This window comes from Gobio gobio (assembly GCF_949357685.1).
Source record: "Gobio gobio genome assembly, chromosome: 23".
Classification (NCBI taxonomy): domain Eukaryota; kingdom Metazoa; phylum Chordata; class Actinopteri; order Cypriniformes; family Gobionidae; genus Gobio; species Gobio gobio.
Window position 1 is genome coordinate 1,367,412 of NC_137119.1, and position 6,698 is coordinate 1,374,109.

The window sequence follows — 6,698 nt, forward strand, 5'->3', positions numbered from 1 at the left end:
TCAACATCTTCATCCTGTGCAAAAGTGTTCACGGCTCAATACATCAGAGATTTGCTTTAGTTTGTTCTCCATTGTCCAGTGTCAGATCATCTCTGTGGTCAGCAGTGGCTGTTTAAAATGTGCTTTAGAAATAAAAGAGCCTTGCCTTCATAAGAGAATCATAAGGCTCTGATTTGTACATGTTTGGATGTATAATTGACCTGTAGTTTGGGAGATGTCATGAGCCTTGTTTACATCATCTCTGAAACGCCAGTTTAATCTAATTCAGTCTAATGAACAGCCCACTCTTTAAATTATACTTAGTTAAAGAGAATATATTAAGTCTCCAAAACCCAGTTATGATAATGTGCGGCTCCATGTTTCCCCTCCGCGTCTCTCCGGCTCTTTATATCCCATAATTAAAGACAGGAGATCGAGATCAAGGATCGCACATACTCCACAAACTGAGATGCTCTGTGTATTCTGAGCCCTTTCTATCAGAACCAGCATTAAAGGGTTAGTTCACCCAAAAATATAAAGCGGCGAGAATAGTTTTAGTGCGCAAAAAAATCCCTAAATAACGACTTCTAAAGTGATGACGATTTCAAAACACGGCATCATGAAGCTTCGAAGCGTTATGAATCAGTGAGTCGATTCAGCGGTTCGGAACGTTATGAATCAGTGAGTCGATTCAGCGGTTCAGAGCGTTATGAATCAGTGAGTCGATTCAGCGGTTCAGAGTGATATGAATCAGTGAGTCGATTCAGCAGTTTGGAGCGTTATGAATCAGTGAGTTGATTCAGTGGTTTGGAGCGTTATGAATCAGTGAGTTGATTCAGTGGTTTGGAGCGTTATGAATCAGTGAGTCGATTCAGCGGTTTGGAGCGTTATGAATCAGTGAGTCGATTCAGCGGTTTGGAGCGTTATGAATCAGTGAGTCGATTCAGCGGTTTGGAGCGTTATGAATCAGTGAGTCGATTCAGTTTGGATCACCAAAGTCACATGATTTCAGCAGTTTGGCGGTTTGACACGCGATCCAAATCATGAATCGGAGGCCTTTCAGAGCATCAGATTTACACTAAAATATCTTCATTTGTGTCTGAAGATGAACGGAGGTCTGACGGGTGTCCAACCACATGAGGCTCAGTCATTAATGACACAATTTACATTTTTGGGTGAACTAACCCTTTAACTTCTTGAGCAGTTTGAGCTCCAGTAGCTCGTCTGTTTGATCGACCACACGGGCATCAATGAGCCTCGGCCGGTTCTCCACTGGTCCTTCATGACCCTGTGGCCCTTGTCAAACTCACTCTAATCTTTACTCTTGCCCATTTTTCCTGCTTCTAACACATCAACTCTGAGGACGACATGTTCACTTGCTGCCTAATATATCCCACCCACTAACAGAGATCATCAGTGTTATTCACCGGTGATCGGTGTATATTAATACTACATTATCAGCATGCTGTCTGCAAATGCTTTCTGAATTTTGACTCGGGCCCTAATGAAGTGATTTTCTTGGGCCCTTGGAGATCGGATCATCAGCTGCTTGATTAATGGCTTGTTCAGTTTCACCGTTGGCTCTTTCCCAGAATCCTCTCCTGATTCTGTCATCCTAAAGGCCGCCCGTTTACACAGATGATCTCTGCGATCAGCTTTGACATGACACTGTGTGTAAAGAGCACTTTCATGACAGATGCCGTTTCCTCAGTGTGGGATTATTAGTTTGTACAGACATCAATCATGGGCTGCACTGGAGCAGGTTTTCCTGCTGTAATGTTGATTATTCCTCATATTCTCCAGTGTTGCGGCTCCTCTCTTCCCAGTCTGTCAGTCTGAAAAGCACACTGTGCTCTGATTGGTCGGCTGGAGCGGTGTGTTGTGATTGGTGTTTGGGAAATGTTCCGCCTCTACCATAACCGGCAGTTTCAACACACGACTAACTAACTCAACCAGGCCCCGCCCCTTTATTCTGCGCATTAATTATTATAATGAGGAATATTGTGACGCGTTGATTCCTTTAGAAACTCAAGATGGAGGCGTTTCAGAAACACTGACACTGAGAGAGAAGAACGCTGCCCCTACATCATATGGTTTCCTATTAAAACTCATAATTCGCTGAGCAACTATAAATATGACCACACCTTATGGGGAATAAAGCATTTTCAAAGCAACATTCGTCCAATCATCCACATCCCATAATGATCCTGATGCGGTTCCTGAGGCCTCGATCTCCACTTACAGCATCAGATTCATTCCTCAAACTAAAGCGCCCGGTGTTTTGCAAATGTACTGCAACCTTGAGAGCTGTGCTGGAATTAATGGCAGTGCCCTTTAAGAGCCTCTGGCCAATCAGCAGCAGCGCTGAAGTGTGTGTTCATCAGGTCAGGTGACTTGTGTTTGGAGCAAAGCAACCAATCTTTATAATGACCTGCTGTTCCTGCCACACTTAAAGGCACAGCTCACCCTAACACATCCTCCTTTAGTCCTGTGTGTGTGTGTGTGTGTGTGTGTGTGTGTGTGTGTGTGTGTGTGTGTGTGTGTGTGTGTGTGTGTGTGTGTGTGTGTGTGTGTGTGTGTGTGTGTGTGTGTGTGTGTGTGTGTGTGTGTGTGTGCCCAATGACTTCTGATTGGTCTCTGCACAGGAGATAGAATCAAAATAAATGCTGTGTTTATTATCTGATTTGTCATGTCATGACCCCTTTAATCCTCTATGGTACAGCGTTGCCATATGAAAACAATTCATTTAAACTCATGTCCTTGTTATTCAGAAAAATATATATAATAATATAGCAGCAAGCAGCCATTACTGGGGCCAAGAGCAAAGAAGACAAGACATGCCAAAATGGCTGGTAGTGTCAGATAAACGGCTTTTTAAGATGATTTTAGGCAAAAGGCTGAAAAATGCATTGTAGTCTATGGGAATTTCATGTTTTGTTCTTTTATAGCGCCACCAAGAGGCTCAATCCTACCACTTTTTGTGTGTGTCCTCAGAGTGAGCCCATACATGTGTGTGTCGAGTTTGGTGAAAATATCTCATTTCTTTTTGGAGTTATAGACATTTATATGAAAAAACATATGAAAAATGACTGACACCTGACTTTGATTGGATGTTACTCCCCCTTACTATCAATATTTTGACATTTGGGAATATTAGTTTAGCTATCGACCTATGTTTATGAACTTCTGATGCTGGTTTCGTCTCGATCGGACTAGCGGTTTCCAAGATATCAATTAACGTTTTTTAAGCGCTACATTACAACGCTGCACAAACCATACGCCGAAACCTAGCAAGTCTGGTATCGTTGGACTCGGCGAGAATTCAGGAGACAAAAAAAGTTACTCCCATGAAAATAAGTCAACCACACCCAAAGATATAAGCGTTTGGAAAAAAAATCCACTAGGTGGCGCTGTTTCGAAACTTCTCAGGCTCCTTCAGGACATTGTGCTGATGACCCATACCGAGTTTCGTAACAATCCGATCATGAGTTCATAAAATACAGCATTTTAGCACATAATTCAAAATGGCTGACAGCCAAAATGGCCGATAAGGTAAAAGTTGATATTTTTATGATTTTTGGACAAACAGTTCAGAAGTTATAAGCAAAAATAGCCATTTTTCGTATCTCCGGTCCAGTAGGTGGTGCTGCGCCGAAACGCTGCATGTCGCCTCAGGTCATGCTTGTGATGACGTGTACCAAGTTTGGTCTGCATACGATAAAGCGTTGCGGAGATACAGCCTTAAGTGTGTTTTCGCAACCGCTATGTAAAATTTGTTTGCGCGTTTATCAAAAACGATTTGACGAATCAACTTGAATTCCATAACTTTTGTCGGCACCGCCTGAAGATGATCTGGTTCAATTTTCGTGCAAATCGGACGAACCGTCTAGGACGAGTTCGCAAAAGTCGGTTTATCGGAAAATTCAAAATGGCGGGAATGTTTTAATGACGGAAAATGACGTGATCGAATCGGCTTGAGTCATGATTTTTGCAGCATCTCTGATAAGTAAATGAGATATATTTATTCACAAATCAACTTTTCCTGTAAATTGAGAAAATATTGATATATTTCTGTTTGGCGACGCTGTGCACAGGGGAATCGCAGTCATTGGGATTTATTAAACATAGTAGCATCAACAATATGATTGAAGTTGTTGATGTATTTAAAGTGTTTACTGTAGTATAGTTGTCTTTATGTGTAAGTATCAAAATAATTTCTTCTTTTCAGAAAATGAATACAGTGATATTTTCCGGAAAGGGCCAAATAGAGAGCGCAGAGCGATAGGGATTATACTTATTTTGGGTTTCCATGAGTCCAAAGTATATACATTTCTAAAAGAAATGTGCATTTTAATAGAAAATAAAATCATAATTTTATAGAAAACTACTTTTTTGACCATTTTCTATTGTGGTACAGTATGGCAACGTTTCCCTAAGGACCCGCAATGCTTGTTTTTTGAATGATTGAAGCCATTTAATGTAATAAAAATGTATTTGAACAAATACTTCATGGTTAGATCATAATGCGTCCCATAGAGGGTTAAATCTGAATTCTGAACAGGCTCCATCTCATCTCATCTACTGGTCATATTAGTTTGTTTGAGGAGCTTCTTTAAAGTGGACATAACCTGAAAGTGTGAAAGAGATCTTTGAGACACACTCATAATGCGATCCGTCTGCAGCTTACACTCATGACATCCATCATCTCATGTGTGTGTAACTCCAATGCTCCAAGCGGGACTCGAAAACAGACGACTTTTTTTTAGGATTTTTAGGATTTATTTAAAGGATTAGTTCACTTTTAAATAAACTTTTGCTGATCATTTCCTCTCCCCCATGTCATCCAAGATGTCCATGTCTTTCTTTCTGCAGTCGAAAAGAAATTAAGGTTTTGGATGAAAACAGTCCAGGGTTTTTCTCCTTATAATGGACTTCAATGGGCTCCAAACGGTTCAAGGTCCAAATGACAGTTTCAGTGCAGCTTTAAACGACCCCAGATGATGAATAAGGGTCTGATCTAGACAAACCATCAGCTTCTGAGAGAAACCCAGCAGTATTTATGATATTATTTGACCTCTTAACAGACGAGCGTGATCATCTCTGAGCTCAGCCATAACTTCCGCTTAGTGAGGTCAAAATACGAGTGTGGTCATAGATATATATGTAGATGCCTCATTAGTGTGCCATGTACTTCACGAAAGACGTACTGTAGTTTTGTCAAAGCAAAGTGCAACACAAAGGTAAGCACATTGTTGTAATATTTTGTTGGCTGATTATTGTACATTATCAATGAATTACGCATTTTGGCAGTGGTGTGAGCATTAACGTGTGCAATGCCTGTTAATATTATTGCTTTTTCCAATCTCTATATTGGCAACTTTTTGCACGTGAATTGGCTTCTTACTGTTGACATTGTGTTTTTCTGATTGCCGTTTTGACAGTTTCTACCTGGACATATAGTCATATTTGATCCATTTTACTGGGAAATTGATTTTATTTATCATCAATGTTATGTTTTAAGGAGATAAAATGGAAACTTACTTATCAACATTGACAGTGTTGGGGAAACGCATTACAAGTAACTTGAGTTACGTAATAATATTACTTTTTCCAAGTAACTAGTAAAGTAACGCATTACTTTTCAAATTTACAACAAAATATCTGAGTAACTTTTTCACATTAATTTGACTGACAGCTCTCCTGTCCTCATGTTGAGAGTCAGTGCAGAGGTGTGTGTGTGTGTGTGTGTGTGTGTGTGTGTGTGTGTGTGTGTGTGTGTGTGTGTGTGTGTGTGTGTGTGTGTGTGTGTGTGTGTGTGTGTGAGTGTGTGTGTGTGAACATGATGGTTATTGTAGTTCTAGACTAAATGTGAGCATTTATTTATCTCACTTGCACAATAAAGATTCCGTCCTCCTCAAAATGAAGAAAATCAGTCAAATGCTGAATCAGAGAACTATGCAAACCTCCAATAATTAAATGTTAAATAAAACAACTATTTTATACATAATCTACCTTTATATTTAATTGACCAATGTCTTGCTGCTGACCTTTGATGATGAAAATTACTAGATTTTTTGTTTTTATTGGTAAATCTTTTTCCTCCATCATCTATCCTCCATTCTCCAGAGCTGCGCCCTCTAGTGTTCATGAGGGAATCTGCATCTTTACCTCCGCCTGGGGCGCATTATTTACATTCTGGTATGAAGAGGTCTTTACCGTTGCACAAAAAATTATCACTTTTTTGTTATAAACAAAAACAAAAACAAGCCTAGGTGAGAAAAAGTAATATAACGCATTACTTTTCTTAAAAAGTAACTAAGTAACTCAATTAGTTACTTTTTAAGGGAGTAACGCAATATTGTAATGCATTACTTTTCAAAGTAACTTTCCCCAACACTGAACATTGATTGGTATGGCAATAAAATAATACCACATTATTTTGGCAGTTAAAGTTTTGGGTTTTTTCTTGGAGTATAAGTATTGTAAAGGTGCAAAAAGAGGCATTCAGAGGCTATCAATAACCATTTTTTGAATATAAATGTACATTTGGTGAGTTTTTGGGCTGGAAATCGTCGACTCAATCTGGCAACACTGATCACACATTCAAATAATGGTTATTGATAACATGCCTCTGAATTTTGACTTTTTGCACCTTTACAATTTTTATAGGCAACTAGTCGTCAAATCTTCCGCTCCATGAAACAAGTTAATGCTCAATA